We start from the raw sequence: 15339 nt of genomic DNA on the forward strand, positions 1-15339 counted from the left end.
TATCTCAATGCTTCTAACACCAAACCTGAGACCCTTCCTATAACATAAGATGGGATATCCAACTCCTTCCCATTCCAATCCTGAGACCCTTCCGATAGCAGAGATGTGATATCTCAATGCTTATACCAAACCTGAGACCCTTCCTGTGGCATATGTGATATCCAACTCCTTCCCATTCCAAACATGAGACCCTTCCTATAGCAAGAGTGTAATATCCAACTCCTTCCCATTCCAATCCTGAGACCATTCCTATAGCATGAGATGTGATATCTCAATGCTTCTAATACCAAACCTGAGATCCTTCCTATGACATGAGATGTGATATCCAATTCCTCCCCATTCCAAACCTGAGAACCTTCCTACAGCATGCGATGTGATATCTCAATGCTTCTAATACCAAACCTGAGACCAGTCCTATAACATGAGATTGGATATCCAACTCCTTCCCCTTCCAAACCTGAGACCCTTCCTATAGCATGAGATGTGATATCCAACTTCTTCCCATTCCAATCCTGAGACCCTTCCTATAACATGAGATGTGATGTCTCAATGCTTCTAATACCAAACCTGAGATATTTCCTATAACATGAGATGTGATATCCAACTCCTTCCCATTCTAATCCTGAGACCCTTCCTATAGCATGAGATGTGCTATCTCAATGCTTATACCAAACCTGAGACCCTTCCTAAAGCTTGAGATGTGATATCCAACTCCTTCCCATTCCAATCCTGAGACCCTTCCTATAACATGAAATGTGATATCCAACTCCTTCCCATTCCAACCTGAGACCCTTCCTATAGCATGAGATGGGATATCCAACTCCTTCCAAATCCAATCCTGATACCCTTCTGATAGCATGAGATGTGATATCCCAATGCTTCTACAAAACCTGAGACCCATACCATGGCATGAGATGTGATATCCAAGTCCTTCCCATTCCAATCCTGATACCCTTCCTATAACATGAGATGTGATATCCAATTCCTTCCCATTCCAACCTGAGACCCTTCCTATAGCATGAGATGGGATATCCAACTCCTTCCAAATCCAATCCTGATACCCTTCCGATAGCATGAGATGTGATATTCCAATGCTTCTACAAAACCTGAGACCCATACCATGGCATGAGATGTGATATCAAACTCCTTCCCATTCCAATCCTGACACCATTCCTATAGCTTGAGATGTGATATCCAACTCCTTCCCATTCCAATTCTGAGACCCGTCCTATACCATGGGACTTGATATCTCAATGCTTCTAATACCAAACCTGAGACCGGTCCTATAACATGAGATGTGATATCCAAATCCTTCCCCTTCCAAACCTTAGACCCTTCCTTTATCATGAGATGTGATATCCAAGTCGTTCCCATTCCAATCCTGAGACCCTTCCTATAGCATGAGATGTGATATCTCAATGCTTCTAATACCAAACCTGAGACCCTTGCTATAACATGAGATGTGATATTCAAGTCCTTCCCATTCCAATCCTGAGACCCTTCCTATAGCATGAGATGTGATATCTCAATGCTTCTAATACCAAACCTGAGACCCTTCCTATAATGAGATGGGATATCCAACTCCTTCCCATTCCAATCCTGAGACCCTTCCGATAGCAGAGATGTGATATCTCAATGCTTATACCAAACCTGAGACCCTTCCTATGGCATGAGATGTCAAATACAACTCCTTCCGATTCCAATCCTGAGACCCTTCCTATAGCATGAGATGTGATATCTCAATGCTTCTAATAATAAACCTGAGATCCTTCCTATAACATGAGATGTGATATCCAACTCCTTCCCATTCCAAACCTGAGACCCTTCCGATTGCATGAGATGTGATATCAAACTCCTTCCCATTCCGATCCTGAGATAGCTTGAGATGTGATATCCAACTCCTTCCCATTCCAATCCTGAGACCCTTCCTATACCATGAGATGTGATATCTCAATGCTTCTAATACCAAACCTGACACCCGTCCTAAAACATGAGATGTGAGATCCAAATCCTTCCCGTTCCAAACCTGAGATCTTCCCTTTAGCATGAGATGTGATATCCAACTCCTTCCCATTCCAATCCTGAGACCCTTCCTATAGCATGATATGTGATATCACAATTTTTCTAATACCAAACCTGAGATCCTTCCTATAACATGAGATGTGTATCCAACTCCTTCCCATTCCAAACCTGAGACCCTTCCTATAGCCTGAGATGTGATATCTTAATGCTTCTAAAACCAAACCTGAGAACCATCCAATAACATATGTGAAATCAAAATCCTTCCCTTTCCAAACCTGAGACCCTTCCGATAGCATTACATGTGATATCTCAATGCTTCTAAAACCAAACATGAGAACCATCCTATAACATGAGATGTGAAATCCAAATCCTTCCCTTTCCAAACCTGAGACCCTCCCTATAGCATGGGATGTGATATCTAAGTCCTTCCCATTCCTATCCTGAGACCCTTCCGATAGCAGAGATGTGATATCTCAATGCTTGGACCAAACCTGAGACCCTTCCTATGACATGAGATGTGATATCCAACTCCTTCCCATTCCAATCCTGAGACCCTTCCTATAGCATGAGATGTGATATCTCAATGCTTCTATCAAACCTGAGTCCCTTCCTTTAGCATGAGATGTGATATCCAACTCCTTCCCATTCCAATCCTGAGACCCTTCCTATAGCATGAGATGTGATGTTTCAAAGCTTCTAATACCAAACCTGGGACCCGTCCTATAACATGAGATATGATATCCAAATCCTTCCCCTTCCAAACCTGAGACCCTTCCTTTAGCATGAGATGTGATATCCAAATCCTTCCCATTCCAATCCTGAAACCCTTCCTATAGCATGAGATGTGATATCTCAATGTTTCTAATAAAAAACCTGAGACTCTTCCTATAGCAAGAGATGTGATATCCAAATCCTTCCCATTCCAATCCTGAGACCCTTCTGATAGCATGAGATGTGATATCTCAATGCCTCTAATACCAAACCAGAGATTCTTCCTATAACATGAGATGTGATATCTCAATGCTTCTAATACCAAACCTGAGACCCTCCCTTTAGCATGAGATGTGATATCCGACTCCTTCCCATTCCAATCCTGAGACCCTTCTGATAGCATGAGATGTGATATCTCAATGCTTCTAACACCAAACCTGAGACCCTTCCTATAACATAAGATGGGATATCCAACTCCTTCCCATTCCAATCCTGAGACCCTTCCGATAGCAGAGATGTGATATCTCAATGCTTATACCAAACCTGAGACCCTTCCTGTGGCATATGTGATATCCAACTCCTTCCCATTCCAAACATGAGACCCTTCCTATAGCAAGAGTGTAATATCCAACTCCTTCCCATTCCAATCCTGAGACCATTCCTATAGCATGAGATGTGATATCTCAATGCTTCTAATACCAAACTGAGATACTTCCTATGACATGAGATGTGATATCCAATTCCTCCCCATTCCAAACCTGAGAACCTTCCTACAGCATGCGATGTGATATCTCAATGCTTCTAATACCAAACCTGAGACCAGTCCTATAACATGAGATTGGATATCCAACTCCTTCCCCTTCCAAACCTGAGACCCTTCCTATAGCATGAGATGTGATATCCAACTTCTTCCCATTCCAATCCTGAGACCCTTCCTATAACATGAGATGTGATGTCTCAATGCTTCTAATACCAAACCTGAGATCTTTCCTATAACATGAGATGTGATATCCAACTCCTTCCCATTCCAATCCTGAGACCCTTCCTATAGCATGAGATGTGCTATCCCAATGCTTATACCAAACCTGAGACCCTTCCTAAAGCTTGAGATGTGATATCCAACTCCTTCCCATTCCAATACTGAGACCCTTCCTATAACATGAAATGTGATATCCAACTCCTTCCCATTCCAACCTGAGACCCTTCCTATAGCATGAGATGGGATATCCAACTCCTTCCAAATCCAATACTGATACCCTTCCAATAGCATGAGATGTGATATCCCAATGCTGCTACCAAACCTGAGAACCATACTATGGCATGAGATGTGATATCAAACTCCTTCCAATTCCAATCCTGAGACTCTTCCTATAGCTTGAGATGTGATATCCGAAATCCTTCCCATTCCAATTCTGAGACCCTTCCTATACCATGAGACTTGATATCTCAATGCTTCTAATACCAAACCTGAGACCCGTTCTATAACATGAGATGTGATATCCAAATCTTTCCCCTTCCAAACCTTAGACCCTTCCTTTATCATGAGATGGGATATCCAACTCCTTCCCATTCCAATCCTGAGACCCTTCCGATAGCAGAGATGTGATATCTCAATGCTTATACCAATCCTGAGACCCTTCCTATGGCCTGAGATGTCATATACAACTCCTTCCCAATCCAATCCTGAGACCCTTCCTATAGCATGAGATGTGATATCTCAATGCTTATACCAAATCTGAGACCCTTCCTATAGCATGAGATGTGATATCCAACTCCTTCCCATTCCAATCCTGAGACCCTTCCTATAGCATGAGATGTGATGTCTCAATGCTTCTAATACCAAACCTGAGATCCTTCCTATAACATGAGATGTGATATCCAACTCCTTCCCATTCCAATCCTGAGACCCTTCCTATAGCATGAGATGTGATGTCTCAATGCTTCTAATACCAAACCTGAGAACCTTCCTACAGCATGCGATGTGATATCTCAATGCTTCTAATACCAAACCTGAGACCAGTCCTATAACATGAGATTGGATATCCAACTCCTTCCCCTTCCAAACCTGAGACCCTTCCTATAGCATGAGATGTGATATCCAACTTCATCCCATTCCAATCCTGAGACCCTTCCTATAACATGAGATGTGATGTCTCAATGCTTCTAATACCAAACCTGAGATCTTTCCTATAACATGAGATGTAATATCCAACTCCTTCCCATTCCAATCCTGAGACCCTTCCTATAGCATGAGATGTGCTATCTCAATGCTTATACCAAACCTGAGACCCTTCCTAAAGCTTGAGATGTGATATCCAACTCCTTCCCATTCCAATCCTGAGACCCTTCCTATAGCATGAGATGTGATATCTCAATGCTTCTAATATCAAACTTGAGACCCTCCCTATAGCATGAGGTGTCATACCCAAGTCCTTCCCATTCCAATCCTGAGACACTTCCTATAGCATGAGATGTGATATCTCAATGCTTATACCAAACCTGAGACCCTTCCTATAGCATGAGATGTGATATCCAACTCCTTCCCATTCCAATCCTGAGACCCTTCCTATAGCATGAGATGTGATGTCTCAATGCTTCTAATACCAAACCTGAGATCCTTCCTATAACATGAGATGTGATATCCAACTCCTTCCCATTCCAATCCCGAGACCCTTCCTATAGCATGAGATGTGATATCTCGATGCTTATACCAAACCTGAGACCCTTCCTATAGCATGAGATGTGATATCCAACTCCTTCCCATTCCAATCCTGAGACCCTTCCTATAGCATGAGATGTGATATCTCAATGCCTCTAATACCAAACCTGAGATCCTTCCTCTAACATGAAATGTGATATCCAACTCTTTCCCTTTCCAAACCTGAGAGCCTACCTATAGCATGAGATGTGATATCCAAGTCCTTCCCATTCCAATCCTTAGACCCTTCCTACAGCATGCAATATGATATCTCAATGATTCTAATAACAAACCTGAGACCCATCCTGTAACATGAGATGGGATATCCAACTCCTTCCCATTCCAATCCTGAGACACTTCCGATAGCAGAGATGTGATATCTCAATGCTTATACCAAACCTGAGACCCTTCCTATAACATGAGATGTGATATCCAACTCCTTCCCGGTCCAAACCTGAGACCCTTCCTATAGCATATGTGATATCCAACTCCTTCCCATTCCAAACATGAGACCCTTCCTATAGCAAGAATGTAATATCCAACTCCTTCCCATTCCAATCCTGAGACCATTCCTATAGCATGAGATGTGATATCTCAATGCTTCTAATACCAAACCTGAGATCCTTCCTATGACATGAGATGTGATATCCAATTCCTCCCCATTCCAAACCTGAGAACCTTCCTACAGCATGCGATGTGATATCTCAATGCTTCTAATACCAAACCCGAGACCAGTCCTATAACATGAGATTGGATATCCAACTCCTTCCCCTTCCAAACCTGAGACCCTTCCTATAGCATGAGATGTGATATCCAACTTCTTCCCATTCCACTCCTGAGACCCTTCCTATAACATGAGATGTGATGTCTCAATGCTTCTAATACCAAACCTGAGATCTTTCCTATAACATGAGATGTGATATCCAACTCCTTCCCATTCCAATCCTGAGACCCTTCCTATAGCATGAGATGTGATATCTCAATGCTTATACCAAACCTGAGACCCTTCCTATAGCTTGAGATGTGATATCCAACTCCTTCCCATTCCAATCCTGAGACCCTTCCTATAGCATGAGATGTGATATCTCAAGGCCTCTAATACCAAACCTGAGATCCTTCCTCTAACATGAAATGTGATATCCAACTCCTTCCCCTTCCAAACCTGAGAGCCTTCCTATAGCATGAGATATGATATCCAAGTCCTTCCCATCCAATCCTGAGACCCTTCCTATAACATGAAATGTGATATCCAACTCCTTCCCATTCCAACCTGAGACCCTTCCTATAGCATGAGATGGGATATCCAACTCCTTCCAAATCCAATACTGATACCCTTCCGATAGCATGAGATGTGATATCCCAATGCTTCTACCAAACCTGAGACCCATACTATGGCATGAGATGTGATATCAAACTCCTTCCCATTCCAATCCTGAGACCCTTCCTATACCATGAGACTTGATATCTCAATGCTTCTAATACAAAACCTGAGACCCGTCCTATAACATGAGATGTGATATCCAAATCCTTCCCCTTCCAAACCTTAGACCCTTCCTATAGCATGAGATGTGATATCTCAATGCCTCTAATACCAAACCTGAGATCCTTCCTCTAACATGAAATGTGATATCCAACTCCTTCCCTTTCCAAACCTGAGAGCCTACCTATAGCATGAGATGTGATATCCAAGTCCTTCCCATTCCAATCCTTAGACCCTTCCTACAGCATGCAATATGATATCTCAATGATTCTAATAACAAACCTGAGACCCATCCTATAACATGAGATGGGATATCCAACTCCTTCCCATTCCAATCCTGAGACACTTCCGATAGCAGAGATGTGATATCTCAATGCTTATACCAAACCTGAGACCCTTCCTATAACATGAGATGTGATATCCAACTCCTTCCCGGTCCAAACCTGAGACCCTTCCTATAGCATATGTGATATCCAACTCCTTCCCATTCCAAACATGAGACCCTTCCTATAGCAAGAATGTAATATCCAACTCCTTCCCATTCCAATCCTGAGACCATTCCTATAGCATGAGATGTGATATCTCAATGCTTCTAATCCCAAACCTGAGATCCTTCCTATGACATGAGATGTGATATCCAATTCCTCCCCATTCCAAACCTGAGAACCTTCCTACAGCATGCGATGTGATATCTCAATGCTTCTAATACCAAACCCGAGACCAGTCCTATAACATGAGATTGGATATCCAACTCCTTCCCCTTCCAAACCTGAGACCCTTCCTATAGCATGAGATGTGATATCCAACTTCTTCCCGTTCCACTCCTGAGACCCTTCCTATAACATGAGATGTGATGTCTCAATGCTTCTAATACCAAACCTGAGATCTTTCCTATAACATGAGATGTGATATCCAACTCCTTCCCATTCCAATCCTGAGACCCTTCCTATAGCATGAGATGTGATATCTCAATGCTTATACCAAACCTGAGACCCTTCCTATAACATGAGATGTGATATCTCAATGCTTATACCAAACCTGAGACCCTTCCTATAGCATGAGATGTGATATCTCAAGGCCTCTAATACCAAACCTGAGATCCTTCCTCTAACATGAAATGTGATATCCAACTCCTTCCCCTTCCAAACCTGAGAGCCTTCCTATAGCATGAGATATGATATCCAAGTCCTTCCCATCCAATCCTGAGACCCTTCCTATAACATGAAATGTGATATCCAACTCCTTCCCATTCCAACCTGAGACCCTTCCTATAGCATGAGATGGGATATCCAACTCCTTCCAAATCCAATACTGATACCCTTCCGATAGCATGAGATGTGATATCCCAATGCTTCTACCAAACCTGAGACCCATACTATGGCATGAGATGTGATATCAAACTCCTTCCCATTCCAATCCTGAGACCCTACCTATAGCTTGAGATGTTATATCCAACTCCTTCCCATTCCAATTCTGAGACCCTTCCTATACCATGAGACTTGATATCTCAATGCTTCTAATACAAAACCTGAGACCCGTCCTATAATATGAGATGTGATATCCAAATCCTTCCCCTTCCAAACCTTAGACCCTTCCTTTATCATGAGATGTGATATCCAATTCCTTCCCATTCCAATCCTGAGACCCTTCCGATATCATGAGATTTGTTATCTCAATGCTTCTAATATCAAACTTGAGACCCTCCCTATAGCATGGGATGTGACATCCAAGTCTTCCCCATTCCAATCCTGAGACTCTTCCTATAGCATGAGATGTGATATCTCAATGCTTCTAATACCAAACCTGAGACCCTTCCTATAACATGAGATGGGATATCCAACTCCTTCCCATTCCAATCCTGAGACCCTTCCTATAGCATGAGATGTGATATCTCAATGCTTATACCAAACCTGAGACCCTTCCTATAGCATGAGATGTGATATCCAACTTCTTCCCATTCCAATCCTGAGACCCTTCCTATAACATGAGATGTGATGTCTCAATGCTTCTAATAAGAAACCTGAGTCCCTTCCTATAACATGAGATGGGATATCCAACTCCTTCCCATTCCAATCCTGAGACCCTTCCGATAGCAGAGATGTGATATCTCAATGCTTATACCAAACCTGAGACCCCTCCTATGGCCTGAGATGTCATATACAACTCCTTCCCATTCCAATCCTGAGACCGTTCCTATAGCATGAGATGTGATATCTCAATGCTTATACCAAATCTGAGACCCTTCCTATAGCATGAGATGTGATATCCAACTCCTTCCCATTCCAATCCTGATACCCTTCCTATAGCATGAGATGTGATATCTCAATGCTTATACCAAACCTGAGACCCTTCCTATGGCATGAGATGTCATATACAACTCCTTCCCATTCCAATCCTGAGACCCTTCCTATAGCATGAGATGTGATATCTCAATGCTTATACCAAACCTGAGACCCTTCCTATAGCATGAGATGTGATATCCAACTTCTTCCCATTCCAATCCTGAGACCCTTCCTATAACATGAGATGTGATGTCTCAATGCTTCTAATACCAAACCTGAGAGCCTTCCTATAACATGAGATGGGATATCCAACTCCTTCCCATTCCAATCCTGAGACCCTTCCGATAGCAGAGATGTGATATCTCAATGCTTATACCAAACCTGAGACCCCTCCTATGGCCTGAGATGTCATATACAACTCCTTTCCATTCCAATCCTGAGACCGTTCCTATAGCATGAGATGTGATATCTCAATGCTTATACCAAATCGGAGACCCTTCCTATAGCATGAGATGTGATATCCAACTCCTTCCCATTCCAATCCTGAGACCCTTCCTATAGCATGAGATGTGATGTCTCAATGCTTCTAATACCAAACCTGAGATCCTTCCTATAACATGAGATGTGATATCCAACTCCTTCCCATTCCAATCCTGAGACCCTTATGATAGCATGAGATGTGATATCTCAATGCCTCTAATACCAAACCTGAGATACTTCCGATAGCATGAGATGTGATATCTCAATGCCTCTAATACCAAACCTGAGATACTTCTGATAGCATGAGATGTGATATTTCAATGCCTCTAATACCAAACCTGAGATCCTACCTCTAACATGAAATGTGATATCCATCTCCTTCCCTTTCCAAACCTGAGACCCTGCCTATAGCATGAGATGTGATATCCAAGTCCTTCCCATTACAATCCTGAGACCCTTCCTATAGCATGTGATGTGATATCTCAATGCTTATACCAAACCTGAGACCCTTCCTATGGCATGAGATGTCATATACAACTCCTTCCCATTCCAATCCTGAGACCCTTCCTATAGCATGAGATGTGATATCTCAATGCTTATACCAAACCTGAGACCCTTCCTATAGCATGAGATGTGATATCTCAATGCTTATACCAAACCTGAGACCCTTCCTATGGCATGAGATGTCATATACAACTCCTTCCCATTCCAATCCTGAGACCCTTCCTATAGCATGAGATGTGATATCTCAATGCTTATACCAAACCTGAGACCCTTCCTATAGCATGAGATGTGATATCCAACTTCTTCCCATTCCAATCCTGAGACCCTTCCTATAACATGAGATGTGATGTCTCAATGCTTCTAATACCAAACCTGAGATCTTTCCTATAACATGAGATGTGATATCCAACTCCTTCCCATTCCAATCCTGAGACCCTTCCTATAGCATGAGATGTGATATCACAATGCTTATACCAAACCTGAGACCGTTCCTATAGCTTGAGATGTGATATCCAACTCCTTCCCATTCCAATCCTGAGACCCTTCCTATAGCATGAGATGTGATATCTCAAGGCCTCTAATACCAAACCTGAGATCGTTCCTCTAACATGAAATGTGATATCCAACTCCTTCCCCTTCCAAACCTGAGAGCCTTCCTATAGCATGAGATATGATAGCCAAGTCCTTCCAATTCCAATCCTGAGACCCTTCCTATAACATGAAATGTGATATCCAACTCCTTCCCATTCCAACCTGAGACCCTTCCTATAGCATGAGATGGGATATCTCAATGCTTCTAATACCAAACCTGAGACTCTTCCTATAACATGAGATGGGATATCCAACTCCTTCCCATTCCAATCCTGAGACCCTTCCGATAGCAGAGATGTGATATCTCAATGCTTATACCAAACCTGAGACCCTTCCTCTGGCCTGATATGTGATAACCAACTGCTTCCCATTCCAATCCTGAGACCCTTCCTATAGCATGAGATGTGATATCTCAATGCTTATACCAAATCTGAGACCCTTCCTATAGCATGAGATGTGATATCCAACTCCTTCCCATTCCAATCCTGAGACCCTTCCTATAGCATGAGATGTGATGTCTCAATGCTTCTAATACCAAACCTGAGATCCTTCCTATAACATGAGATGTGATATCCAACTCCTTCCGATTCCAATCCTGAGACCCTTATGATAGCATGAGATGTGATATCTCAATGCTTCTAATACCAAACCTGAGATCCTTCCTATAACATGAGATGTGATTTCCAAATCCTTCCCCTTCCAAACCTGAGACCCTCCCTTTAGCATGAGATGTGATATCCAACTCCTTCCCATTCCAATCCTGAGACCCTTCTGATAGCATGAGATGTGATATCTCAATGCCTCTAATACCAAACCTGAGATCCTACCTCTAACATGAAATGTGATATCCATCTCCTTCCCTTTCCAAACCGGAGACCCTGTCTATAGCATGAGATGTCATATACAACTCCTTCCCATTCCAAACCTGAGACCCTTCCTATAGCACGAGATGTGATATCTCAATGCTTATACCAAACCTGAGACCCTTCCTATAGCATGAGATGTGATATCCAACTCCTTCCCATTCCAAACCTGAGAGCCTATCTATAGCATGAGATGTGATATCCAAGTCCTTCCCATTCCAATCCTGAGACACTTCCGATAGCAGAGATGTGATATCTCAATGCTTATACCAAACCTGAGACCCTTCCTATAACATGAGATGTGATATCCAACTCCTTCCCGTTCCAAACCTGAGACCCTTCCTTTAGCATGAGATGTGATATCCAGCTCCTTCCCATTCCAATCCAGAGACACTTCCGATAGCATGAGATGTGACATCTCAATGCTTCTAATATCAAAACTGAGACCCTTCCTTTAGCATGAGATGTGATAACCAACTCCTTCCCATTCCAATCCTGAGACCCTTCCTATAGCATGAGATGTGATATCTCAATACTTCTAATACCAAACCTGAGATCCTTCCGATAACATGAGATGTGATATCCAAATCCTTCCCCTTCCAAACCTGAGACCCTCCCTTTAGCATGAGATGTGATATCCAACTCCTTCCCATTCCAATCCTGAGACCCTTCTGATAGCATGAGATGTGATATCTCAATGCTTCTATACCAAACCTGAGATCCTTCCGATAGCATGAGATGTGATATCTCAAATCCTGCTAATACCAAACCTGAGATCCTTCCTATAACATGAGATGTGATATCCAAATCCTTCCCCTTCCAAACCTGAGACCCTCCCTTTAGCATGAGATGTGATATCCAACTCCTTCCCATTCCAATCCTGAGACTCTTCTGATAGCATGAGATGTGATATCTCAATGCCTCTAATACCAAACCTGAGATCCTACCTCTAACATGAAATGTGATATCCAACTCTTTCCCCTTCCAAACCTGAGAGCCTTCCTATAGCATGAGATGTGATATCCAAGTCCTTCCCATTCCAATCCTGAGACCCTTCCTATAACATGAGATGTGATATCCAACTCCTTCCCATTCCAACCTGAGACCCTTCCTATAGCATGAGATGGGATATCCAACTCCTTCCAAATCCAATCCTGATACCCTTCCGATAGCATGAGATGTGATATCCCAATGCTTCTACCAAACCTGAGACCCATACTATGGCATGAGATGTGATATCAAACTCCTTCCCCTTCCAAACCTTAGACCCTTCCTTTATCATGAGATGTGATATCCAACTCCTTCCCATTCCATCCCTGAGACCCTCCCGATATCATGAGATGTGATATCTCAATGCTTCTAATATCAAACTTGAGACCCTCCCTATAGCATGAGATGTGATATCCAAGTCCTTCCCATTCCAATCCTGAGACTCTTCCTATAGCATGAGATGTGATATCTCAATGCTTATACCAAATCTGAGACCCTTCCTATAGCATGAGATGTGATATCCAACTCCTTCCCATTCCAATCCTGAGACCCTTCCTATAGCATGAGATGTGATATCTCAATGCTTATACCAAACCTGAGACCCTTCCTATGGCATGAGATGTCATATACAACTCCTTCCCATTCCAATCCTGAGACCCTTCCTATAGCATGAGATGTGATATCTCAATGCTTATACCAAACCTGAGACCCTTCCTATAGCATGAGATGTGATATCCAACTTCTTCCCATTCCAATCCTGAGACCCTTCCTATAACATGAGATGTGATGTCTCAATGCTTCTAATACCAAACCTGAGACCCTTCCTATAACATGAGATGGGATATCCAACTCCTTCCCATTCCAATCCTGAGACCCTTCCGATAGCAGAGATGTGATATCTCAATGCTTATACCAAACCTGAGACCCCTCCTATGGCCTGAGATGTCATATACAACTCCTTTCCATTCCAATCCTGAGACTGTTCCTATAGCATGAGATGTGATATCTCAATGCTTATACCAAATCGGAGACCCTTCCTATAGCATGAGATGTGATATCCAACTCCTTCCCATTCCAATCCTGAGACCCTTCCTATAGCATGAGATGTGATGTCTCAATGCTTCTAATACCAAACCTGAGATCCTTCCTATAACATGAGATGTGATATCCAACTCCTTCCCATTCCAATCCTGAGACCCTTATGATAGCATGAGATGTGATATCTCAATGCCTCTAATACCAAACCTGAGATACTTCCGATAGCATGAGATGTGATATCTCAATGCCTCTAATACCAAACCTGAGATACTTCTGATAGCATGAGATGTGATATTTCAATGCCTCTAATACCAAACCTGAGATCCTACCTCTAACATGAAATGTGATATCCATCTCCTTCCCTTTCCAAACCTGAGACCCTGCCTATAGCATGAGATGTGATATCCAAGTCCTTCCCATTACAATCCTGAGACCCTTCCTATAGCATGTGATGTGATATCTCAATGCTTATACCAAACCTGAGACCCTTCCTATGGCATGAGATGTCATATACAACTCCTTCCCATTCCAATCCTGAGACCCTTCCTATAGCATGAGATGTGATATCTCAATGCTTATACCAAACCTGAGACCCTTCCTATAGCATGAGATGTGATATCTCAATGCTTATACCAAACCTGAGACCCTTCCTATGGCATGAGATGTCATATACAACTCCTTCCCATTCCAATCCTGAGACCCTTCCTATAGCATGAGATGTGATATCTCAATGCTTATACCAAACCTGAGACCCTTCCTATAGCATGAGATGTGATATCCAACTTCTTCCCATTCCAATCCTGAGACCCTTCCTATAACATGAGATGTGATGTCTCAATGCTTCTAATACCAAACCTGAGATCTTTCCTATAACATGAGATGTGATATCCAACTCCTTCCCATTCCAATCCTGAGACCCTTCCTATAGCATGAGATGTGATATCACAATGCTTATACCAAACCTGAGACCGTTCCTATAGCTTGAGATGTGATATCCAACTCCTTCCCATTCCAATCCTGAGACCCTTCCTATAGCATGAGATGTGATATCTCAAGGCCTCTAATACCAAACCTGAGATCGTTCCTCTAACATGAAATGTGATATCCAACTCCTTCCCCTTCCAAACCTGAGAGCCTTCCTATAGCATGAGATATGATAGCCAAGTCCTTCCAATTCCAATCCTGAGACCCTTCCTATAACATGAAATGTGATATCCAACTCCTTCCCATTCCAACCTGAGACCCTTCCTATAGCATGAGATGGGATATCTCAATGCTTCTAATACCAAACCTGAGACTCTTCCTATAACATGAGATGGGATATCCAACTCCTTCCCATTCCATTCCTGAGACCCTTCCGATAGCAGAGATGTGATATCTCAATGCTTATACCAAACCTGAGACCCTTCCTATGGCCTGATATGTGATAACCAACTGCTTCCCATTCCAATCCTGAGACCCTTCCTATAGCATGAGATGTGATATCTCAATGCTTATACCAAATCTGAGACCCTTCCTATAGCATGAGATGTGATATCCAACTCCTTCCCATTCCAATCCTGAGACCCTTCCTATAGCATGAGATGTGATGTCTCAATGCTTCTAATACCAAACCTGAGATCCTTCCTATAACATGAGATGTGATATCCAACTCCTTCCGATTCCAATCCTGAGACCCTT

This window comes from Ambystoma mexicanum, chromosome 2p, assembly GCF_040938575.1.
Source record: "Ambystoma mexicanum isolate Mex_15411 chromosome 2p, UKY_AmexF1_1, whole genome shotgun sequence".
Lineage (NCBI taxonomy): Eukaryota > Metazoa > Chordata > Amphibia > Caudata > Ambystomatidae > Ambystoma > Ambystoma mexicanum.